The 26,228-nt window shown below is 46.1% G+C and overlaps 1 long non-coding RNA gene across 1 annotated transcript; it reads right to left on the bottom strand.

The window, feature by feature from the left end:
• Positions 1-15,636: 15,636 nt before the first annotated feature.
• On the bottom strand, positions 15,637-18,747 carry LOC309846206. The gene is made up of 2 exons (XR_014301790.1): positions 18,592-18,747; positions 15,637-15,865 (listed from the first exon to the last, which is right to left on the bottom strand). It is a non-coding gene; the product is annotated as an uncharacterized lncRNA (long non-coding RNA).
• Between the last annotated feature and the right edge of the window lie 7,481 nt (positions 18,748-26,228).

Raw genomic sequence — 26,228 nt, 5'->3', positions numbered from 1 at the left:
CTGGAAGAAGTTGCCTCTGGAAGGCTTTGCGCTTTGAGAGAGAGGGAGTGGGAAGCTGCCTTTCCCCACCCACCCAACTCCTTACTGCAAAACTGGCGGCGATTAGCTTTAGATTAATTTTGAGAGCCATCGTTTTCTCAAAAATTGGTTTAGCTTCAGAGCAAACACTGAGGCCCATTTCTTTGCATGTTTAATTAGGGGAAAGCTGTTTCCCTGATGTGACTCTGCATGACGAGGACGAGAGGCCCAGGCCCCCGAAGGGCTCCCAGCAACGGGACAGACAGGATAGGGAGTACTGAGGTTGGGGGAAGCAGGGGTGTCCAGAGGAGCACAGAAGAAGGGCATTTAATTGAGCCGGTAGGTGGAAGGGAGAGAGGCAGGTCTGGAAGCCTTCCTGGAGGAGGTGATATCTGAGTTAGGAACTCGAGGCAGAGTTTTACAAGTAAGAGTATGAGGAGGGAAGGGCAGCCTTCTAAGCCAAAGCCTAGGAGTGAGAGAAAAGCTCATGCATTTGAGCCTGCCCCTGGTTCAGAGAGGAGAAGGGGACAAGCTGGTAGTGTCAACACCCCAAGAACGAGGATGTTCTATAGTAAAGAGTGGATTCTTTCTCGAGAGCAATGGGGAGCCACTGAAGAGTTTGAGAGGGAGCATGGCTTGATCCGACTTGATTTGTTCCTTCCTTTGTATGTTTTGAGGAAGTGGGAACTGGACCTTGGATGCAGGCACCATACTCACGGGGTGTTTCCTCAGCCACCTTCACAAAGGCCGCCATGCTTCGTGTCCCCCATTGATTTCCTTTTTCTTAAGGCTATAGATTTTTACCATTTGGTTTCACCAAGCCTCTGAGGCACACACGAGATGAAATGACAACAGGTGCTTTGCGGGATATAATGAAGGGAAAAATTGCCTAGCCCATTTTATAACGCTGTTATAACCTTGATGCTGAAACCTGATAGGGTTGGCATCATGAAGCAAAATGTAAGTCACATTTAAACATGGCCCTAGACTTTCTAAAATCTTCGATGAAATGCTAGAAACTTGAACTTGTCAGTGTGTAAAATATCTTATGCTCCAATATTACCACAAACATATCCCTCCAGATAATCCATTCGTGGAGTTTAGCTGTTATAAGATGAACTGGGTCTCCCCCACCCCCAAATTCACATGTTGAAGCCCTAACGTCCCCGAGGACCTTACAATGTGACTGTATTTCTCGATAAGGTCTTTAAAGAGATAATTAAGCTAAAATAAGGTCATCAGGGTAGGTCCTAATCTTGGACTTCTGACTGCTAAAAATCAAGAAAAAATAGATTTCTTTGGTTCAAGTCACCCAGCCCGTGGTACTTCAGCGTGGCTAAACCCTAGCAAACTAACACAGAACCACAGTATAAGAGCAAAGTAGAAAATCCTTAGGAACGTATCAGCAAATACAGTAAAAGAAGTTAGTAAAATTCAGTCCTACTTTCAAACCTTTCTTTGGGGGATAATGTACCTATGGGAAAATATGCAAATCCTAACTGTACAGTCAATGAATTTTCTTTTTTTTTTTTTTTTTTAATTTATTTGACAGACAGAGATCACAAGTAGGCAGAGAGGCAGGCAGAGAGGACGGGAAGCAGGCTCCCTGCTAAGCAGAGAGCCCAATGCGGGGCTCGATCCCAGGATCCTGGGATCGTGACCTGAGCTGAAGGCAGAGGCTTTAACCCACTGAGCCACCCAGGCGTCCCCAGTCAATGAATTTTCATCCCCGATGCATAGCTCTGTGACTAGCACCAGGATCAGCAAACAGAAGGAGCAAGGATCCCGGGGGCCTTCTCATGCCCCTTTCAAAATCAACGGGCCTGTTAGCTTCTGAATTGCTTCCCTCACCCATGGATATGCTGACGTCCATGCAGTATTATTGCATTTGGAAATAGGGCCTTTAAGAAGGTCATTAATGTTCAGTGCGGTCATAAAGTAGGACCCTAATCCAACAGGCCTGGTGTTCTTATAAAAAGAAGAAGGGAAACTAGAGAGGCATGCATCAGAGAAAAGGCCATGTGAAGAGAGAGCAGGAAGGAGCCCCCCCCACCCTGCAAACCACGGAGATCTCGGGAGAAATCACGCCTGCCCACACCTTCGCCTTGAACTTCCAGCCTCCAGAAGCATGAGCAAATACATCTCTGTTGTTGAAACCCACCCAGCCTGTGGCATTTTGTTATGACAGCCTAAGAAGACTCATTATTGCAACACCTCCCTCCTGTTTTATTTTTTATTACTTTTTATTATCATACCCACTTGATAAATATCCAACTCTAAAATAATGACTTCCAGTGACACGGGCAGGGAAATAAGAACAACAGTGCCTGACACACCGTCAGCTCAGAAGCAGCATCCCCCTATATATTGTAGTGCTGAGTGAACAGAGCAAGACAGAGAATGGATTCTGACCCATGTAAAGCACACGTGTGCGTGATTTGGTAAAAATGTATGCACACGTGTGTTTTTAATTCGTCTACACTGCCTTTGCAAAGATAGCATTCATAGCTAACTGTATTCTCATTTATTTCTAATCTTTTTCAAGTAATTCTTAAAATTGTTTAAAATCTACCCATGCTGGCGTGTGCAGAACTGGTTTGCGGATTCTTTTTTCTCACGCACCTGCGCCATATTTGATTTTTCCATTCCATTCCATGGTGTGCCCCGGAGAGCCGCAGTCATCCTGCTAACAAAGACAATGCTGCAGGAAACACGTTGGAACATGTCCCCTTAAGGATCTGGTGGAGAGGGCCTGAGGCCTCACCAGCGCATATGGATACATCACCTTGTCTACATTCTGCCTGGTGGCTCTGTCCAGTCATGACATCAGTCTACACCCCACCAACAGTGCACAAGAGTCCCAGGTTCCCCACATCCCTGGGACCACTTGAATTATCCAACTGCCCATGTTTTCCAGTCCACGGAGTGTAACATAACAGTTCGCTGTTGTGTTCATTGATAACGGTTCCCTGTTGTGTTAATTTGTATTTAATCCTTGGGGACTTTGAGGGACTCTTCATGTATTTATGAGCCAGTAAGTTTTCCTTTTCTGTGAATTGCTTATTTGTCAATGTTCTGTTGGGTTCCTTGTCTTTTCCTTGACAATGTATAGGACTTCCTGAATATTCTGGGTTTTAGTCACATGTGGGTTGTAGATGTGACGTCTGTTTGTGACACTTGTCTACAGCAAGATTGCGCAATCTCGGCATTATTGACATTTTGGCTGGATACTTCTTCATTTGGGGTTTGCCCTCTGCGTTGAAGGATGTTTACCAGCATCCATGACCTCCACTCACTAGATGCCATTAGCAACTCCCAACCAGCTGTGACAAACAAAATAAATCCCTCTAGATATTGCCAAATGTCCTGGGGTAGGGAACAAAATCACCCACACACGCACCCCGATTGAGAGGTCATCTCCACTGGATGCTGCTCCCATTGATTATAAACTCATAATTTTTGTTAAGAAAATAAAATTCATTCATTTTTCATGTTATTCTTCATGGGTTTTGTTTGAAAAGACTTCATCACTCTTAGTTACACAAATCTTCCCCTACATTTATCCAATCAGCTTTATTATTTAACTTTTGACCTTTAAGTCTTTATTGTTTTCCAGTTAAAGTGATGATCCAGTTTTATTCTGATATTTGTAGCCAGTCAGTTTTCCAAAGCCATCTAAAGGTCACTGGAAACTTTTCTGTTGAACTGTGAGGCTGTGTTCGTTACGCGTCAAACTCCCCTCTAGACCTGGTCTGTCTCTGAGCTCCCTGCCCTCTTCCATTGGTCTGTTTCCCTCTTCTTCCATCGGAATCATGTAATTCTTCTATTACTATGACTTTTTAATATATTTTAATATCTAGGAGACAAGTCCCTTCTCTTTTTAAAAGCTGACTCAGCTATCTGCAGGCCTCTATACTTTTTAATTTCAGGGTAAGTTTGTCAAGTTTCTCAACATACCCATCTGGAATTCTGCCTGCAATTAACATCGAACTTAGAAATCAATCCAAAGAGAATTGATATCTGTACAACGCTGCATTATTCTACCCTGAATATGAGAGAGCTCTCGATTTATTCAAAGCTTCCTCCTCTGTCCTTTAATTAGATCCAAAGTTTTCTTCCACAGAGGACATGTTTATTCCCTGACGAATGAATCCCTGGATAATTTTACAGCTCCTGTGAATGACATCATCTTTTCCATTATATTTTATGGTTGGGATTTGCTGGTATGGAGACACGGTATGGGTTTTTAGTAGCCGATCTTAGGTCTGGTGATCTTGTCAACTCCTCTTACGAGTTTTAAAAGAGGGTCAGCTGGTTGGGCTGGCTTTCTCTGGAGATGATCATAGCACTTTGTCCCTATTCCCAGCTGTAGGAACAGCTTTGCTGACGACCGGGACCCTGCACGGGTTTGGCAGTGGCCCAGGCTCACATTTCGGGTTATAGCTCTTCAGTTCCTACTCACCAGCTCAGTAGGGTTTCTAGGGTGTCCCCACATCAGAAAATGAGGACAAAAAGAGCCACGCAGAGCAAGTTTGAGCAGTGACATCATATAACCATCACAGAAGCAAGGGCAGCCACAAACTCTCCTGGCTCTTGAGCAGAATTGGTCCCTGACACCTTACACCTAAGAGACTTCAAGCCATTTGCTTGGAGGGTTGGAGGTGGGGCTGTTAAGCACAGAACCTCCAGGAGGGATGGGGAACTTCCTGCTCATCAGGCAAGGAGAGCTCATGCAATTCATTCAAAAGAAATTACAAACAGCCCAAGCATCCAGCCACAAAAGAACAAAGAAATGAATTGTGGTACATCCACATGGTGAAATGGTATACAGCAATGAAGAAATGGGTGAATACAGGGATTCCTCCGTAAAATAACATGTTCATGAAGACAGAAACTGCAGAAAAACCCATGCAACGTGACATAATTTAATAGAGCTTAAAAGCCCACAAAGCAACGCGACACAGATCCATGCACGCTGGGGCAGTAAGACTAGAGGAGAAAGGACAGGGACCGATAAAAGACCTTATTCTAGGAACTGGTTCCTTGTTGGGTGGGGAGTTGGTGGGGAAGACATAATAAGGAATAGATACCCAGGGGTTTCCACAAGATCGGGAACATTTTTTTCTTTCTTAGGAGAGGTTGGGGACACCCATCTCCCATGATTCTCCAGACCCTTCCACCTTTAAGATATATTTCCTAATAACTTCCTGCGACCATGGTTAGCCCCAGAGCTGCAAACACAAATCACAGGTATCGTATTTGTGATCAAATCTTCCACCTCCGCTGAGGCATGAAGACACACACCCTTGACCCACCAGCTAGAGGGGCCCCTGAATCCCCAACCCACTGAGTTTGGGAGTCATTTTGTTGCACAGAAACAGAAAAACAATGTCAAGGAAGCACTCAGTATTCTTGAGCCAAGCAGGGACACCATGAAAGTGGGATTTTGACCAGGCTACCTCATGGTCCCTGAAGACCAAAGAGTTAAACTGATTGGTGATCTGCAAACCTTTCAGTGGTTAGCATACACGCGCATGAATCTGCAGCCCCAGACTTCGTGGGCGGGGCAGGCGCAAATTAGTAATTTCAGTGAGGCCACCATGCTTGGTGAACTCTGCACTTTTTTCGATTAAGTCTGCTTATCTCAAAGGGACACCCCCTGAGGACAAAACGTCGACCTTGGGCTGCTCTGGAAACCTCCAGAATCCAGTTGGTCATAGAGAAAGAGCAGCTGATCTGGGCTGTTTCCAAGGAAGTGAGGACACCGTCCCCATCCCAGCCAGCAGATGCCCTGCAGCTATAAAGGACCAAGTGGCCAAGAATGGAACCACACCCCCCTAACCTTGCAGCCTGGTAAGATGCTACTCCAAGTTTGATGTCCCATTTCCCATCCCAGACCCATGCTTCCAGTTAGCGCACAGGTGACAGGTGGGGTCGTGCGGGCCAAAGGGAAGCTTTCAAAGCCACACCCTGTAGGGAAAAGACCAAGTGTTTGGCAAAGGAAGCTGTCTTTTCCCCCCTGGTCTGTAGTTTCCAAAGCTGATTCAAATATCAGCTCTGCTGGCAGGTAGAAAATGGAATTTTCCCTAAAATCAGCTCTCGAAATTGTTCACAGATTGAGCCCTCAGGGAGAAGGAGAGGACAAGGTTAGTGAAAGAAACAGGTTCTGTCCCTTGGGTGGAAAATGTGTGTGTCTTCCTTCCCAGGTGCTGTTAGGAGCTCAGCTTGTGCCCAGGGCAGGGAGACTCTGCCGGTTAGAATCAGAGGCCTCAAAGCGAAATTTCACTCCCCCATTTTGGGAGGTGGAGTAGAGGAAAAGGGTCAACTACGTTGGGGCACAGGTCACACAGTAAGAAGAACAAAATGCCCTCCCCCCAAATAGCAAAAGGGGGTTTGAGAGAGCTGTTGTTTGTTGATATAGCTCAAAACTGAAAGCTCAGAGGGAGCCAGAATGTCCTTCATTTAATGGCAGGTGGAAAACCTGAGGTCCCGAAGAGGAAAGGTGTGGAGCCAAGGTCATACAAAGATTATTGGTGGAGCTCAGATCAGAAGCCAGGAGGCCCCCCTGGAAGGGGAAACAGGCATGCAATGTTTGAGCCTTTGGTTCAGAGGGAGAATGAATGGGAGGGTGAAGAGTTATGCAGGTAGGTGGTGGTTGAAGCCACCACCAGTCCTGTAGGGGTTGCCGGCCCAGGTCCCACAGATGCTGGGGAGGAAAAAAAGACCAAAAGACAGGAGCCGTCAGACCCAACAGAGCCTATGTACAGGAGCAGCATCGGGGGCTCTGGGAACGGAGCTCTCTCACATCTGGGCGCAACGGGACTTCCCCAGAAGCTGGGCCTGGGAACGCATCAGATTAGAAATATGTGGGCACACCACTTGAAAAAGAAGGGGTCCTGGGCTGAAGGAAAAGGCAGAGAAAGGAAGGCGGCAGGGGGAGTGGCTCAGCACCAGAGGGACCTGATGTAAATCCCAGCTCTGTGCCTTCCGGGAGCATGGCCTTGGGCTGGCACGCCCCGAAGCTTCCAGTTCCTCTAAAATGGAGACCAGAAATATGCATCTTGCAATGAGCGAAAGGTATAGAAGAAGGGCTTTATAGATGTTATTAGCTCCTGAATCCTGAGCTGAACAAAGACCCCCTTGCATGCGCGCACACATCCTTCAACAAGACTTGGGGCTGTTTTTGGATCATCCCCTTAGCTGCTGTCATCCGGATGGGTCTTTCGATGACAGATGTTCAGTCTTCAGTCTTGACGAAATCTGGCTCTCCAATGGCCCAGACAAAATCTCAGTGGATTGTGGAATCAAGACACCCCAGACTCTCCCTTCCCCCTCATTCCCACCATCCCTGGCTGTGCCAATGACAGCATAGAAGACAAGAGCATGGGTTCTGGAGTCAGGCAGCGCTGGGTTCAAATCCTGCCCCCGCCTCGAATTGGCTGGGCAAGCTTGGCCAAGTGCCCACATCCCTAAGTCTTAGTTTCTTTTTCTGCAAAACTGCAATAACAAAGACCTATTTTGTGGAGTTGCTGTGAAGTTTAAAGAAGAAGTCATTAGAGCCCGGTTCACCAGCATTTGTGGTCGTTGCTGCTGGGAATACCACTGGACACCATGAATTCAGGGCAGGCTGCCTTCCCGGGGCAGGTGGCCAGATGTGGTGCGTCTTAGACATTCTGCCTGGGCTGTATAGTAGTGTTATGATCCTGAGCAAGTCACTGACCTCCCTGAGCCTCCATTCCCCTCCTCTGGAGAAGACACCCAATGCTGCCCAGAGCTCCGAAGGCTTCTGCAAAATCCAGCTCAGACAATGGAAATAAAAGCTGTTAGAAGACTCTGTGGTCCGCCTCCCTCCAAGGATGATGATTATTCAGATGTGACTGGACATGTGTAATGCAAAAATGCTTTCATCCCACAATTACCCAGCATGCAGGCAGAAGCAGAGATAAAAATTAGTAACGAGAGAGCTAAGAGGAAATCAAAGGATTCTAAAAGCTTCGAATGGCATAAAAATTCACTGGAAGTAGAACATCAGAATTTCCTCTGAACCGGCTTTCCGTTGCTCCCATTCTCTTTCGCTGAGATTCTTTTGTTGTTTATTTTCCAAGAACATTTAGTCTTTTTTCCTCTCGTTACTAAACCCTATCAACATTCCATCTAAGAGCTTTAATAAGAAGAAGCATCCATCTGACTTGTCAGAAGCCAAAACAAAATCACACAAGATGACGTACACGAGGCCACTCCAAAGCAATGGAGGCCGTTCCCATGAATGGGATGAGGCATTCCAGAGCCCCTTAAAAGCATCAGCTCCAGAACAGATCTTGAAAAGTGGCTAGGAGCAGGGCACTCTGCATTCCTTTCCGCCTCTCAACAACTGATTAACGTGGTTTTACTGTCGACCAAACGGAGTCTCAGAGGAGTGAAGTGACTTGCCCAAGGTCACACTGGGGTTGGACGGGAAGGAATACTTGTGACCCTAAAGGGCTAGATCCATGCGCCTCCAAGCAGGAGACCGAGAGTGTCAGTCCCCACACGAAATCTGCTACTCGGGGAGGAAGTCAAGACCTCAGTCTCCTCCTGGAGAGTGAATGCGACTCAGTCTCCCCAGCCCAACACCCCCACCTCCAACCTCCTCCCAACACACAGAGCAGCCCAGCTGACCGCAACTGGGACTTCCGACACTTGCTCCAGGTGGGCAGGCCTGGCGGTGACTGGAAAGCCAGAAGGTTCTGCCCCACAGTTTCCAGGATTTGACGTGTTCGCCTGCTGCGGGAAATCTCTCCCCCAGACCTCGTCAGCAGGTTTACGGTAAAGTCATCTTCTATAGCTTCCAGCCCCGGGCCCTGATTAGTCATGTCCCCTCCCATGTCCCTCTGAGGTGGGAATACAGAGATCCCCACCGCACAAGGGCCTGGACATCTAAGCTACCAGCATCCCCAGACTTCTAGGAGTCGGGTCGGGGCAAGAAAAAAACCCAGAGACCATCTAATCCAGGGAAAGGCAAACTTTTTCTGTGAAGCGTCAAAGAAAGTCAGGCTTGGTGGGTTACATCCATTCTCCATGGCATATTCTTTATTTTTTTAAAAAAGCTCTCTAAGATTGTAAAAATCATTCTCACTCAGGACTACACGCAAGGAGGCCTCTGGCAGAATTAGACCCCAAGGCTGTGGTCTGTGATCCCTGATTCATCCAACCCTCCCATTGCACAGATAGAAAAACTGAGCTCTGAAGGGTTCATATTACATTTGTCCAAGGTCACTCAGCATAAGGACCATCACTCATACTCAGATCTGACTCCCAGACCAATGTGCCTCTAGAATTAAAAATACTTCATTTTATTCTATTTCTTCAAAAATCTGTTAACCCCTAGTTTTCAACCAAAATACTTGATTAATTGCATTTTTTATATTTAATAATACAAATGCTGTGCATGAATGCAATAGAAGAAAAAAAATGTTATTTAAAATCAAAACTAGCTGTGGTGGTTTCTGCCTCCCAAAGGCAAGTAAAAACATTCCTATTAGGATGCCTGGTGGCACAGTCCGTTAAGCGTCTGCTTTTGGCTCAGGTCATGATCCTCGGGTCCTGGGATCCAGCCCTGGGTCTCATCAGGCTCCCTGCTCAGAGAGGATTCTGCTTCTTCTTCTGCCCCTCCCTTCAATCATGCTTGGTCGCACTCTCTCTCTCTCATGTACTCTCTCTCTAATAAAATCTAAAGAAAAAAAAAAAGTTCCTATCAGAAGAAAGATACATGTATGCAGTGACCTCTTCTCTGGCAGAGCTGGTAGGGAGAGAGAAAGGACAGGCTGCCATTTCAACACTTGTCTTGCTTTTTGAAACACTAAGATGCTCTACTTAATGAAAGGAAAATTGGGGGCTCAGGGGTGGAGGTCCTAAGAATGGGTACAAAGAGGGAGTTAGAGGAGAAACAGGACAGCAGAGGGACATGAGGACGTGGTGTGGACGGACCAGTAAGATCAGGGATGACTGATGTTCACATTAAGGGCTTTGTATTAATAGGATCTAACCCTTCCCCCTTCATATCCCTTGAACATCTCCTAGAGTGTGCCCCACACCAGAAGCCTTCCTTGCAGGAGCATCTGTGTTGTTTTTTGCAGTCAACTGCTCTACTACTGAGCTCTACCCCCGTGTGTTGTTTTTTGAGCGGACTGAAGGAAGGCGGTCAGGAAGAATGCGCAGGCAAGGACAGCACACACAGAGGCAGTCCAAGGACAGAGGGAAAACACCCAGCAGAGCCCATCTCAGGAGAGGTGGTCCAGGGAAATAGGAGCCTCTCCTCACCGCAGAATCACGCGCTCAGTATCCTTACCCCTTTCTTCTTCCTGTCAGCACTCCAGTCCTACTGGGGGCCACAGAGTTCCTGACCCTGTCCACGAGCCTGTTTCCTAGAAGGAACAAGCATGGCTAGCCCCACCACAGCCTGTCTCTTGTCCTTCTCTTCCCTTCTCCACAGTGATGGAAATGTTGTAGATCTGCAACAGACTTCATGCAGGGGCCACCACCCACTTGAAATGCTGCTAGTGTGACCGAGCAACTAAATTCTTTGTAATTTTTATTTGTATTGAATTTTGATTCCCCTAAATTTCAACAGCTACTTTCGGGTAGGAGCTTCCTTATGGGACAGCTAGGTGAGATGGTAGGCTCTCTGGCCCTCATGAGGAGCCACTTACCTCCAAACTCACTGTGCAAGAAACATAAATCCCGAATTTTTAGGTCACTGAAAATGGAGTTTTCTGGTACCTGCAGTCAAATGCATTCTAACTGGCAGTACTGGGGAGAGAGACGGGGAGAGCCCTGGAGCTCCCACTGTCCAGGAGATCCTATCCAAGCCATCGACCCCATTTCATCGGTATCTCAAAGGACATCAGCTAACATCAGGGTAGGGGAATATGCAAAACGGAAGGGAAGGGTGGGGGGCACCTGGGTGGCTCAGTGGGTGAAAGCCTCTACCTTGGCTCAGGTCATGATCCCAGGGTCCTGGGATGGAGCCCTGCATCGGGCTCTCTGCTGGGCGAGGAGTCTCCTTCCTCCTCCCTCTCTGCCTGCCTCTCTGCCTACTTGTGATCTCTGTCTGTCACATAAATAAATAAAGTCTTTAAAAGAAGAAGAAGAAGAAGGAGAAGAAGGAGAAGAAGAAGAAGGAGAAGAAGGAGAAGAAGGAGAAGAAGAAGGAGAAGGAGAAGAAGGAGAAGAAGGAGAAGAAGGAGAAGAAGAAGAAGAAGAAGAAGAAGGAGAAGAAGGAGAAGAAGGAGAAGAAGGAGAAGAAGGAGAAGAAGGAGAAGAAGGAGGAGAAGAAGGAGGAGAAGAAGGAGGAGAAGAAGGAGGAGAAGAAGGAGGAGAAGAAGGAGAAGAAGAAGGAGAAGAAGAAGGAGAAGAAGAAGGAGAAGAAGAAGAAGAAGAAGAAGAAGAAGAAGAAGAAGAAGAAGAAGAAGAAGAAGAAGAAGAAGAAGAAGAAGGAGAAGAAGAAGAAGAAGGAGAAGAAGAGAAGGATGGAATGGAGCCGTCCCCTCCCTCACCCAGATTCTCTCTTTGACCAAAGACCAGGCAGTGGGGGAAGCTGGCAAACCTAGGATTAAAATGAATATAGAGGCAGAGGTACAGGGAGGCTGGCCCGAGGGATGGTTTGGATCTTTCCCTGCTGCACTCACCTGCACTCTCTCTGAAGCTCATATCCCTCCTGTGTAAAATGGGAGGGCCGCCCAGCCCTTCCTGCCTAGCTCAAGGCAATAAATAATGCGTAGAGCCCCACTAAGAAGGGTTAGAAACACATTTCATACACAGGGAGGTGCTAGTGAGGAAATCCCGCAGAAGGATGTTTCTGGAAGGACGGGAGGCCTCCTACAGTCCCAGCACCTGGCCCGAGACACAGGAGCGCCGAACATTCTGGTCTGGTTGGCTCTTCAGGCCCAGATTCCATCTTTTAGCTGGAGAGAGTTCCACCAGCCTGGCTCGGGGCCAGAGAGGTGACACGGGGTGACCCGGAGCTGGGCGAGTCCAGTTCTCCTAAACAAGAAACAAGGCACCCCTGGCCTTTGAGTGACCGTGTCAGGAGGCCCCTGAAATGACAGCTGATCAGTGCCCACGGACAGGTGCAACCTAACAGAGTCCTTATCACCGCCCCAAGGGAGGGATTTGCAGCCCCCACCGCATCTCGAGGGGCAGATCCAAAACAGAGTAGGCAGATTAGCAAGGCTTCCAAGGTAGCTTCTAAGTGGGGGGCGAAATGCAGAGGGGCAGACTATTTGCAGGAAAACAGTTTAGACCAGAAAATCAGCCTGTCGGTGGGAAGTACAGTGAAAAGCTTATCCATCCCCACCTTCGGCCTTTACCTACCAACAATGCCAAAGAGATCTGTGCTGCAGTTAGCACCATATTGTTTCAACATAATCTCGCTTTTAAAGAGACCTAATCATGCCTCTCAGAGAAAGATAAAATCAACATGTATCAAAGATTTTGTTTAGCTCCTTAATTAGTGAGGGAACCGGCAGGATGCCACGACTAGTTCACAGAATCACACAGACACAAACAAGAAGAAATGATGCAGTGAAATCCTAGAAAAGGTACCCTGCTGGCTTGTCCCACAGGGGGCGTGGTAAACCAGTTGTACCTCCACTGGAAAAATTTATTTGTCTATCCCTGAACAAGAACCTTTTGCATTGCTCCTGTTACCTACAACTGACACAGTTTTGAAATAGTTCCAAGGCAGTGAAAGGCACAGAGGCCTCAAAGACACCTCGTTTTCTGCTGAAGACACCTAGTCCTGTTTTCGAGCTGGGTCAGAGACAGGCACCATCGGGCCTTCGGCATCTGGGTCATACCTCTTGGAGATGTCAGCGGGATTGGCCTTCGCGACAGATGACAACAGTCCAGGAAGCTCAGACTGTTCTAGGTCGGGGGCAGAGGGGACGTAAGCACTAAGGAGGTGTGATACAGAGTTCTCCAGCTCAAAGAGACCAAATACTAAGGACTTTATCTTACAGAAGCAGAAACTGAGGCCCAGAGAGAAAAGGGTTTTCCCCAAAGACCCCTTATCCTCTACTGAATACACTTTTTAAAGCAGAGGAGCTGAAAAAGGAGACACCAAGGGGCTACTCATACCCCAGGACCTCAGGAGGGTGACCAAAGAGGCCCACCCCCACCCCTTCCCCATGAGCCATTCCATCCCTGAATCGTATTTGCAAAACGGGAGTAGTAATAATACCTCCCTCCCAGTGCTGCGCAATGATGTGAGGTTTATACAGCATGATTTAGATAAAATGCCTCCCAGCAGGTGCTCCCCTGGAGTCATTTGCCTTCCCCTCCAGAGTAGCCCTGTGACCCCAGGGGTCATTCTGCTTTCACTCCCCAAGGGGTGCCAACAAAACAGAAAGACCGCAGCCTCTTGCCCAAGATGAGTCACACGCTCCTTTCTGGCCCAGATTCAATGAGACTGGAACAGCCTCGGGCTACCACCGCATTTCCTGTGCCAAGCTAGCCCATTAAAATCAATGTGGGGGAAAACACACAAAAAGAAGCAAGCACACACAAAAAAGTAAGTCTAGCAGTGGCACCCACCAGGAGAGGCTCAGGGATAGGGCTCAGGCGGTGGGTGGTAGAGACGGCTAGACAGCTGTGGGAACTGGGGAGTCGGAGCCCCAGGGAATTGTTCCACCCCATCCCCCGCCCCCAGCACAGGGAACCCACAAACAGAGACACTGAGTTTGTTTCCCAGCAGGCTAAAGTCGGCATGACCTTCAAACAGCCCGCAGGGCAGGGCTCTGTGCGTCTTCTGGGTCCTGATATGACTGAGCACCCGTCACAGAACCATGTTGCGAGCAACTCGAGCTCAGTTCTCGGCCACAGTCTCAATTTCGGGGCATCCCTGATTTCCCTCTGAAGAGGCCCCAGGCTAGAAAGTGGTGGGGTTTGGTTTGGTTTCTTTCCAACAGGCACACTAACACCAATGGGCAATGGGGCCTTTCCCCTTCTCTGAGAGGAAAAGTGGGCAAAAAGTGTCAAAATCAGATCAGAAGGGACCCCCAAAGCTTCAGGATCCTGCCCCCTGACTTCTGTGGGGTGAACCGGAAAACCCAGTGCGGGCAGAATCCTGGTTCTTCCAGGACCGATCAACTCGCAGACCTTGGAGGAAGGCCCTTCACGGTTCTTCCCACATTTTGGAGTTTACAGAGACCGGTTTCTAGTCCCATCGGAGAAAATCTGACCCTGTTATGCCAGGTGAGGAACTGGGGACACGAAGTTAAGCCAGGACTAAAACCCACATCTTCCATCATAGATGTCAGCTGTAGCGATGGGAAACTGAGGCTGTGGAAGGAAAACCACCTGCCTGAGGACACCCAGCAGGTAACCAGCGGGACTGGGATTGGAACCTGTGTCAGTCCCAACTCAAAGCTCTTTTGTCTTCTACCACCTTGCTGCTCTTATTAGAGATCTCTAACCCCAGAAACTCTCTCTGTGGCATCATAGACATTGCATCTTAGCTCAAGGATGACAAATAGATTTCCCCGCAGGTGGACGCGTTGGCAATGGCTGCCTGGAGCTCCCTTGTTGAGAGGATACCAGGCAGACATGAGCTCAACAGGGGAGGCGACACTTGCTGGGCCATGTCTGCCATCAGTATGGAAGGTAGACTGGTCACTCTCGATTTACTGTCCCTGTCCAGATTCTCTTTTCCCTCCCTTTTCTCTTCTTTTCCCTATGGTAAGTGGCATTACTGTAGGCAGACCATGAACATGGCAGATACAGAAGTCTGGAACTCAGTCTTCTCCCTGAGATTGACAATAAGACAAAAGTTGACTTTCAACTCTTGAGAGCCATCATCTATAGAAGAATTCCAGTTGCTCTTGGAAAAACCAAAGTTCACAGCTTGAGTCCACAGCCACCCTAAGAAGGGAATGGCTCCCCCAGTGCCTCCCACTATGCGAATTTAACATATTTCTCTGCAGTGAAGTGGATGGCTACTCCCAGTTCTTCCTCGCCTTTTAATTATTATTAGGACTACGTGTTCCTTTTCCTTGTGACTTGACACTATCTCTGAGTAGAAAAGGTAAAGCATGCATCTAATCCCGTCAGCACCGGACTTGGCCATAAGACTTGTTTTAGCCAATGGGTCATGGGTAGAAAAGACTGCATACCCGTTCCAGATGACAACCTTAGGAGGCATCCCGTGCTTCTGCTCCCATCTCTTGGACTCCTGTTGTGTGCCACGGTAAGTCGAAAGTCAACTTTTGTCTTATTCTCAATCTCAGGGAGAAGACTGAGTTCCAGACTGGACTGTATCTGCCATGTTCATGGTCTGCCTATGGTAATGCCACTCGACACAAGAGAAAAGGGAGGGAAAAGAGAATCTGGACAGGGACAGGAAATCGAGAGTGACCAGTCTACCTTCCATACTGATGCCATGGAATGAAGACATGGGAAATAGACCCAAACTGACCCCCTTCCTCATGCAAAGCCTTGCTGATCCAAGCAAAGCCCAACAGAGTCACATGGACGGACTGCAGATCTATAAGAAAAAGATACGTGATAAAAGCCACTGGGGGGGGTATCATTATGCAAGCAATAATAATAATAAATCACAGACTGTTATTAGGTCATTCCATCTAAAACATAATCTCAAAATTTAATCAATATTTTCACGACATGTAATACAGACAAATAGACACATATTTAATTTATAAAGGCTGTAAATTGACACCATGACATCTATAGCTGCACATCAGTCTCTTACGAACTTGGGCAAAATGAGTCTGCTGCCAAGGCTGATCACTGCTCAGGAGATCTTCAGGGGTTCAAACCAGGGCCAAGAGAGCCTCACTGTCCCCTCACATTCCTGGGAATATAGAGAAACAGACATTCTCAGACAGCAAGGGTGGGTCACATTTGTACGAGGCGAGAAAGAGTTGGAGCTTCCTTTGCAACTGCAGAACGCTTTGAACAGAGTCTCACGTGGATCCTCGACTTAGGAAGCTGATTAGAATCTGAGCCACGTCCAGCTTGCTACTCTGCCTAAAGCCTGTGTGAGCCCCAGGGCCCTTCCTCTTCAGCCTGTGTCTGGTCCCCTGGAATGAGGGCTACCTGGAAAGCTGTCCTAGCAGAGGAAAGACGGAGGGCAAAGAAGTAAGAGTGATTCTCCGTAGAGAATGAGGAAGCGCAGTGAGTTTAGGATCTCTAAAAGCTCACTCCCAACACCAGTTCCAGATGCTTCCCAAACCAGCACTCTAGAGTTAGTCATTTTCACCCTACCTAGAAGAGCACAAACTACAGGTAATGAAATCACGGTGAATCGGGATCCCAGAGGCACGCCCAATCCTGCCCACCATCGGCAAGTGAGACCGGAACTGTTGCTTCTCTTGAAGGCTCCAGATGCCAGGTTTCAACTCAAGGAATCAGCAGGTGCATCTCCTGTATCAGAAGGCATTGTTCTGCCCACAGGCATCGTTATCCCTTGTGAATCAAAGTGACAGGACCAGAGTCCCTCCTCCTAAGAACTATTTGCCCTCAGATCAAAGGAGGTTTGAGGCACTCCTGGGAGCCCTTGCATCTCACAGCTGTCAGCGCCGGTGCTGACTCCTTCAGTCTCATTCCCAGACCGAGTTCATAATAACGGGAAGTTGCAAACAAGACTGCACCAAGACAAAGAAGGCCTCTCTTCCATACTCTAGTGCCAGCCACAGAGGAAAAGGCTAAAAAGATTGAGACAGAATGAGACAGACCTCGGATCTATTTAACAAACTTACAAGGGTGAGGCTGTGTGCACTCAGGTAATGAGCAAATGAAATAACTTCTGTTCCACTTTTCCCTGGGGCAACATTATATGACATTGTTTTCTCTCTTCTGAAAGCAGATAGAGAAATATGTTTTGAACTAGTGCTTCTAGGAACTGGCAAGTCACCATTTAAAGGGACGTGACCTGTGTAGGACGGAAGGACGAGATCTGATACAATGTACGAGGAGCCCCGAGGAGGATCCAGTGTTCCAGGTGGTCCCCTGAGACTGACCAAGTCTCTCCTCTCCTGGTGCTCAGTATTCCCCAGAACTGGAGAATTGGGAGAGGACCAGAAAAGACCAGCTCAGGCATTCAGAAACCAGCTTCTCAGAAATTGCCCTGCTTTGGTGCCCTTGACCTTGACCCTGAAAAACCAGCAGGATCTGCAGATGCCAAAGAATTAGATCTAATTGTTTGCATTTAAACCAACTAAGCAAACAAAACATTTACTTTCTGGTGAAGATTCAGGAAAACTACCAGAATCACTTCTACGACAGAAGGAAAATGACCAAGTGTGTTCATCCTCACACCATCCAAACAAATTAAAATTTTCGCCGACTTTGAGGGAAACACGGTCATGCTTAACTGCAAAATCTCTTGCATCAGCTACTATGAAATTCAAGATAATGAATTTTGACATTAATGATGTTTTGCTTTAATTTCCACACTAACCATCATTTTATCACTTTAATGTTTACTCCGGGCATCATTTTATGACACACAAATATTTAAGCATTATTGTAAAAGTGTTTGAAGCAACTAATGAGAAAAGGATCTTCAATACATATAATAGAAAACAAATTGCCAAATTTATGGCCATTGGAGGAATTTTCATCTTCTTGGAGGATACATTATCATTGGGCACCTGGGTTGCTCAGTCCGTTGTATGTCCAACTCTGTTTCAGCTCAGGTGGTGATCTCAGGGTTGTGAGATCGAGCCTCGCGTCAGACTCTGTGCTTAGCTCTTTTCCTCCCCCTGACTCTCTCTTTCTCTCTCTCTCAAATAAATAAATAAATAAAATCTTTTTTTAAAAGAATATATTATCAGGAGTTCAGACATGAAGACTGAGAGAAAATGTATTTTTTGTAGCTTCCTCTCTTGCTGAAAAGTACCATAATACTTAGAAATAACCCAAAAGAAGCTCATATTGGTGGTGTTATTTTTTTCTGACTTGGCAGAGGCAACACTGAAACCCAGGTCGCTTGCTTCCTAGTTCAATTCTCAGGCCACAGCACAACTGTCTTCATGTTATGAATTAGCTCTTGCTGAAAAGGCTTCTTGTCTCCAAAATAGAACTCTTCCCAACCACTAGGTAAAGCTTGTGAAGACTTTCATAATGACTCATGCAGAAGCAAAGATTCCCCAGCACAGAAGCAAGTCATAATATAAACACCCCACCGCCTGGGGCTGTGACAAAACTCTTGTCCTGGGGCACCATGGGCAGTCCCCAAACCAAGATGGCCCCAGCACAGCTAATCCCAGAGAGAACCAGAGATGGGAAAATGCCCTCTAGTGCCTCCTTTGCCCTTATCATGGACACAATAAAGGGCACTTCCTCCCACTGTCTGCCCTTTTTCTATCTCTCTTTCCATCCATCCCTCTCTCCCTTTTGTCTGTCTGTTGTAGATCGGATCCATTAAGGCCCCAATTCTCATCCCAACCTATGCCCATGCCTTTGCCTTGTAACAGTCAAACTTTCTCCCTCTCTGTCTTTGGCTCCTACCCTGAGACTTGCTTTGGCCAATGGGATGTTAGCAGACATGTCACAACCAAAGGCAAGAAAAATTACCTGCACGTTTCCACTCATTCTTTCTGGTCTCTTCCACAAGTGTAGGCTAGCCTGCTGGGATATGAGAGACAGGTAAAGCAGAGTCAAGCACCCCAGCTACAAAATCATGGCCACCGTTGATCATCCAGTAGCTAGCCAACTCCCCAGACGTGTGACCAGCTCAGCCAGTTTCAACAGAGCTAACTAGCTGACCACCCCAGACATGAGTAATAAACAGGCATTGTCATAAGCTACTGAGGTTTTGTGGTTATTTATTACTCAGCACTATTATGGCAACAAATAACTGATACAAGACCCAGTAACATTTTGCCAGTGTCTTCTACATCCTAGGTTGACTTCTGAACAGTAGAGGAAAATCAGTCATGGCCCTTCCTCTTGGGATCCCAGTCTACTGGAAAAGACGCAGAGAGCAGCACCTCTCTATCTAGGAGGATTGTGTCCCGCCATCCCCTAGCAGAACTCCCAAGACCTAACCTCTGTCCTCTTACCAACAAGAAAATTGATCTGAAGACAGAATGAGGTAGTGGAATCTCATTAAAAACAAAGTGTAGGTGCAATTGACAAATAATTTTTAGGAAATAACAGCTGTTAAACACATGGTTTTATTCTCCCACATAAAAAGCCCAGAGGTGGGCATCCAGGGATTTTATAATGTTGTGCAAAGCCATCCAGGATCCTGATCTGGATGCTCCACCATCCTCAACATGGCTTCCACCTCATAATCAAGACAGCTGCTCAAGCTCCAGCTCTTACCTCCACATTTCAGCCAGCAGGATGGAGGAAGGACAAAAGAATGTGTCCAGAAGTCACACAGGACTCTACAACTTACATGTCGTTGGCCAGAACTTTGTCTCATGGCCACCTCTACTGCAAAGAAGACTGGAAGCAAAAACTTTTTTCCAGACAGCTCTACGCCTAGTCACAAATTGGAGCTTCTGTTATTAAAAGGGAAGTGGAGGATGGAAATTGGGGGAAAAAATTCGTAGTTTCTGCTATAATTACAAACAAACATGGTTTTAGATCAATAAGACCTAAGTCTACATGACGGCTCAAGCAGGGACTCAACTTCTAACCTTGGGAAAACGCTTTCCTTCTTTGGGCCTCAGCATCCCAACCTTTATCTTGGGGAAGGCAGTAGGTCTGAAAGCCTCTTACGTCCCTTCTGGCTCTTTCCTTTCCAGGATCATAGGGTGAAGATTCTGAAGGGATTGGCCTTCCATCAGATGCTGGCAGAGATACACCTGTCTATTCACCCCAGTGACATTTCCCCTTCGGTCTGAAAGCATTTACAGAACAAAAAGGTAAGCATCAAGCACGAACTAGCATCAGACATACAGAAAGAACTACATGAGCTCTCTCGTGCCGGCTTTTCCAGTTACATAGAAGTGGCTGTCTTCCTAGAAACTTCTGGCTGGTCTGAGCCATAACCCTCAGGCATCTAGTAATGGTCAGAGAACGAAGATCAGATTACGCTGTTCAACTCCTACCCTAGACCCAGTACATGGAAGCTGTGTGACTCCAAATAATTTGAGAAGGGAGCAGTCAGATATTCAAAATCCAGCCAGGCACTATTTATGTGGCTCTGTTTGGAGAGAGAGAGAGAAAAATACATTTTAATTTATCACATCAAATTACATATCCTATATGTGCATTTTCAGAGGGAAGAAATCTTGCTCAGAGTCTAATGAAGACCTTCTACAAGTGTTATAAAGCCTTACAGTTACCTTGTGGGCTGAGACAATATCTCAAGGCTTTCAAATTTTATAGAGTAAAAGTGTCTTCTATCTAATATACATAAAAACAGCTTCTTTCCAAAAATGCCCAGATCCGTAGTCTTTGTCTTTATCTACCTGGAAATCATCGTTACCGAATTTGTGGCCAAAGTTATTACATTTTTATAAATGAGACTCATTTAATTTCCAACTCCAAAATCCTCTTACTTTGTGATTCAAGTATTTATTTCTCTCTCCCTTTGGGAGAAAAAAAAAATTCAGAATTTCACTGAAACACAGAACATTCTGTCTGCCATGAAATTCAGGGCTGTCTAAATTTTGTATGAAATGTCTGAATAACAAAAATCAAAATGGTCATTCTAACTGGTGTAAGGTGGTGTTGGAGAGGATATGGAGAAAGGGGAACCCTCTTACACTCTTGGTGGGAATGCAAGTTGGTGCAGCCACTTTGGAGAACAGTGTGGAGATTCCTCAAGAAATTAAAAATAGAGCTTCCCTATGACCCTGCCATTGCACTCCTGGGTATTTACCCCAAAGATACAGATGTAGTTAAAAGAAGGGCCATCTGTACCCCAATGTTTATTGCAGCAATGGCCACGGTCGCCAAACTGTGGAAAGAACCAAGATGCCCTTCAACGGACGAATGGATAAGGAAGATATGGTCCATATACACTATGGAGTATTATGCCTCCATCAGAAAGGATGAATACCCAACTTTTATAGAAACATAGACAGGACTGGAAGAGACTATGCTGAGTCAAAAAAGTCAAGCAAAGAGACTCAATTATCATATGGTTTCACTTATTTGTAGAGCATAACAAATAGCATGGAGGACAAGGGGAGTTAGAGAGGAGAAGGGAGTTGAGGCAAATTGGAAGGGGAGGTGAACCATGAGAGACTATGGACTCTGAAAAAGAATCTGAGGGTTTTGAAGGGGCGCGGGGTGAGAGGTAGGGGGAACCAGGTGGTGGGTATTGGAGAGGGCATGGATTGCATGGAGCACTGGGTGTGGTGCAAAAACAATGAATACTGTTATGCTGAAGATAAATTTTAAATTTTTTTTTAAAAATCAAAATGGCAACATTAGGTATGGAATGTCGACCCAGATCTTTGAGTTCAACATCTCAAAGAAGACTTAAAAAACTCAAAGAGGTATTATGATCTCATTTAGAGGCAAGGACATTGAAGCTCAGAGAAGCCACATAACAAATCCAAGGTCACACAGCCAATACACAGCTGAGTTGGGATTTCATCCTTGGTCGTTGCTCCAGAACAAAGCACGAAGTACAATCCCTGGCAAATGGTTAAGACTCAGAAATGTTACTATCCTTCCAACTCCCTCATGAAATGATCCTTGCCTATATTTGGGCAAGGTGGTCCCAAGATGGGCTCTAACCCCGTGTCATGCTGACTTCCACCGGAGAAGTCACTCTCCTATGGGGTACCAGCCCCCCACCAACCTACCAAGACCAGAGGATTTGTCTTATGGTTGTTGGTTTCTGAGAATGTTGCATTTCACTTTCACTTTTCAGGGTTTCATCAGAACAGTCTTAAGAAATCAGCTCTTCCATATCCCCAAAGAGCTACTAAACCATCTTGGAAATTAGTTAAGTGAAGGGTTAAGTGAAGAATGATCATGAAAAGAGTGGAACCCCTCATGGTCTCAAATCTTCCTTCACAAGAGCAGCTTCTAATGTATCCACTGTGGCAACTGAGGAAGCACATTCAGACGGTCAGATGTCGGAAATGGAAAGGGGGGCCGCATGTGGCATGCCAAGTATCGGACAGAGAAAATTCTGGAAGAACGGAAGTGGAAACACCAGTAGATAAATCCATTGACTTGGAAATATTGAATTTCCTTCTTGACTGTTTTTACAAAATTTTTTTTCTGCAAGAATTTGGTGTTTGCCTAATCACCCAGTTGCTCTCCTGTCCCCCTAGAGTTTATCGCTGTGTGAGAGTATGTTTCCTCCCCTTGCCTCTGTTTACTTCTTTCAAGCAGCAAGGCAACAAGAAAGAGGGTTTCTTACTCAAATCCAGTCATATCTATGCACCATCTTCCATGTCTACATGGCACTGTGCTGGGATCTGTGTGTAACAGAAGGAGTTCTCATCAATGGTACTGATGAGGGAGCAGAAGGCTGGCTGAGGACCAAGCAAAAGGCTGACACCTCACAGTCTCCCCCTCACCCCCACTCCTGGGTGGGACAAATATGACATTCTTTAAGAATCTCCCAACTATCTGAATGTTAATGGCTTGCTAAAAGGGAAAGACAACCTTGACACCGCAAGGCCTCCAGTATCCAGTATCTTGTAGGTCCTCTTTAGCATATGAAAGTTCTATTGAAACCCTTTCTCTTATTTCCCCAACCCCATGGTACACAACCTGCCATCCCTCACAACCCGGGGCAGCAGCTCTTCCTTTCCACGGGTCCTGTCCTCGTGCTTTAATAAACCACCCTTTTGCACCAAAGATGTCTCAAGAATTCTTTCTTGGTCATCGGCTCTGGACCTCACCCTACCGAACCTCACCTAGATTCTAGAACTTCATCAGTACTGCTGTTCGGAGGCCAAAGGTTGCCCACTTATCCTTCGGTCTAGTTACCCCATTCCTTCTGGGTCAGGTAAAATGATGGAGTTCCGTGAGCATAAAAGCTCGCAGAGGGAGCCCAGGGATGTGGATGGCCACCCAGAGGCAACCCAGTGTGACACCAGGGAAGGCACAGACATCCTTCCAAAACACAACACACAGTGCAGAGCAACAAGTAACTTTACCCACATGGATCGCCTCACCCTGGGCAAGGCGGGAATTGTGGCTGCCATCTTTGACAGGAGCCGATGAGACACAGAGAAGGGAAATGTTTTACCCTGAGCAGGAAGAGCAGAAGTGTGACTCCATCTAAGGGGGAGTAATCTCTGGAGCCTCGGACCTCCTAGATGACTTGGTGTTAAGGGGAAAACATCCTTGGAAGGAATGGGGGAAGCCCACATTTTTCTCTGCATTACACGCTGCCCTACACTACCCGCGGCTCCACTGTCTCTACCCACTCTCCTAGAAGAGGAGGGAGGGAGAATGTAACTCAGCACCAAGAGAGATTGCCCACCAGGCGTTCCTGAGAACCTAATCCGTCACCACTGTGCCACGCCTCAGGAGAGACTTGTCAGGGACACGTACCCCCCTCTTCGGGAGCTCAGGCCTCTCAGTCGCGGCCCTGAAAGGCCCAGAATGAAGCCCTCTGTCTCTGCACCACAGTAAATCCTGCCAGTGTGAAGTTTCACTGTAATAAAGAGATGATTCAGGAATGACTCAGAGAAACCACAGAATTTCAGAGACGTTCTCCCGGACCCACAGCAGGTATAGTGATGCAAGCCTCATCTTCCTCCTCCAGCCTTTGTACTTGGTGTCAGATCTGAGTAATAAGTGATATATTAAATGACTAGTGACAGTCCTTGCCCTTCCTTCCTCCCCACCCCCACCACACTCAGAAGCCAGCCAGCCTGACAACATTTCAATACCAAAACCTTCACCGAGAACAGTGAAACTTTTCTCCTCTTCATTTTCCCACAAGTCTCAAAATGATACTGGAAATTTTTTTCTGTCTCCAGTGTAATCGAAAAATGTGTTTTTATTTAGAAGCCATCCAAAAGTCAAGCCTATTTTTAGAATGTGAATTTACAGAGGATTTTTCCAAAGGGTTCTTAGGTATTGATTGTGTAAGAGCAACAAAAGGGTTTTATTTGTGACGATCACCTTGGGGCTTTGGAGAGAGCCTAGGGGTTAGGATTCCTGGAAATTGAGAAGCCTAAATGCTTTGAAAGAATAAACCAAATTTCCAACTTAGAAAGTATGGACAAGAGATGAGCTCACATTCGAAACGATGTTCTGCAGAAGGGACACATAAATTCGTCCCATAACATGTACTATATAGGTCACAGATCTGCGGTCACACAACAAATCAGTATCTCCTAAACTCCATGTAGTCCCATAGCATCGGGCTTCCCCTTTTTATCTTTACCATCATTTCCTTAATCTTTGGTTTTCAACCATCTTATTCTTTTACACTAAAACAAAGGTATAATGACTAGAACCGTGGAAAAGTTCCACACAAAAATAAAGTTAGTAGAAACGAAACAAGGTGCTTAAGTTCTGTCTCATGCTGTCGGCTGCCAAAGACTCTGAGCCTGTAGGCTGTTTTCTTCTTGTTGAAAAGAGAGATCCACAGCTATTTATAAGGCTTACAGAGCAGGCAGCCTCTGAGATCTCTCCCTCCGTGTCATCGAAAGGACTGCATTGGTATGATTTCTCTTTTATGTGGAAACTCAAAAACAGAACAAACTCAGTAAGGTCATGGGAGTAAAGAACATATTGGTAGTTGCCAGAGGTGATGGATATGGGGGTTTGAGAAATGGATGAGGGAGAGTCCGAAGGTATAGCCTTCCCGTGATAAAATAAATAAGTTACACGAGGCCATGTACGGCATGGTTATTATCTTTAATAACATAGTATTGCATATTTGGAAGTTGCTAAGAGAGCAAATCTCAAAAGCTCTCATCACCAAAAAACATGTTTTTGTAACCACTTAGGGTGACAGATGGTAACTAGACTTACTGCGGTGATCATTTCCCAGTGCCTAGAGCCATCACATCTTGATGCTGTACACCTGAAACTAGCATAGTGCTACTTGTCATTTATACCTCCATAAAAATAAATAAAAATAAAAGCAAAAGGACTAAAAAGAGATTCTCTCCCCATGCTAGGATTTAGTGCTACATAATATTATGTCCATGTTCAACCCTACATCAACCTACTTCCCACCAGGGGACTGTGCCCCACACTTAGGGAAAATGTTGCGGTAATGCCCACACCTATAGCAAACATCCTGAGGACTGTAAATGATCAGAGCTCTTGTTTAAACAGAAGTCAACTTAAAACTTAAAAGAAAGTGGAGTGAGCAATCTCCGTCTTTCCTCTCATGTGGACGGTACCTTGTGTATGTAAGGAGACCTCATGCCCTGTGTCTTACTTAACCACAGGTTAACCACCCCAGAACCCAGTGGCGACAGTCACTTATCATCATTTCCTTGTGTAGGACTTGCATGGGGGTTGACTGATCTCATCTGGGCTTAGCTGGGTTGTGCAACTAGAATGACCCTGATCTATGTCTCTCAGCCTCCTCCTGGACTAATGGATGAATGGGATCATATTCTTTTGTGTCAATGGCAGAAAAGGAAGAGCAGAAGTGGTCTGAAATTCTAATACTGTCCTTTTGCCCACAAACCACTGACCAAAGCAAGTTACTTAGTCAAGTTCAAAATCAAAAGCGAAGAAATATACTCTGCCCGTGTTCCATGTTGGTGCTATGGCAAAGGTATGACCATAGGTGGGAGTAAAGAATAAGAAGCAACAATGCCATCCACCACAGTCCATATCTCATTTAACCTTTCCAGAAATCTTCATTTGACTGTCCCTTAAAATATCAATAGCAACATGCTCAGAAGTAAATTTAAGCTCCTACATTTATGACCAACTGATTTTCCACGAGAGTGCCAACACCATTCAATGAGGAAAGAACAGTCATTTCAACAAAAACTGCTGGGCCAACTGGATATTCCCATGTGAAACAATGAAGTTGTACCCCAACCTCACACCAAATACAAAAATTGACTCAAAATAGATGTAAGAATTAAAACTATTTAACTCTTAGAAGAAAATATAGAAGTAAATCCTCATGACCTTGGGTTAGGTGTTTGTTTAGACATGACATCAAAAATATAAGCAACAAAAGAAAAGAAATAATTAAATTGAACTTCATCAAAATTAAAACCTTTTATGCTGAATTCCAAGGACACTTCAAAGACAGTGAAAAGACAACCAAATAGGAGCAATATTTATGAATCATATAC

This window comes from Mustela nivalis, assembly GCF_964662115.1.
Source record: "Mustela nivalis genome assembly, chromosome: 13".
In the NCBI taxonomy this organism is placed as follows: domain Eukaryota; kingdom Metazoa; phylum Chordata; class Mammalia; order Carnivora; family Mustelidae; genus Mustela; species Mustela nivalis.
Note: the sequence above shows the minus strand (reverse complement) of the source record. Positions and strands in the feature narration are given on the sequence as shown.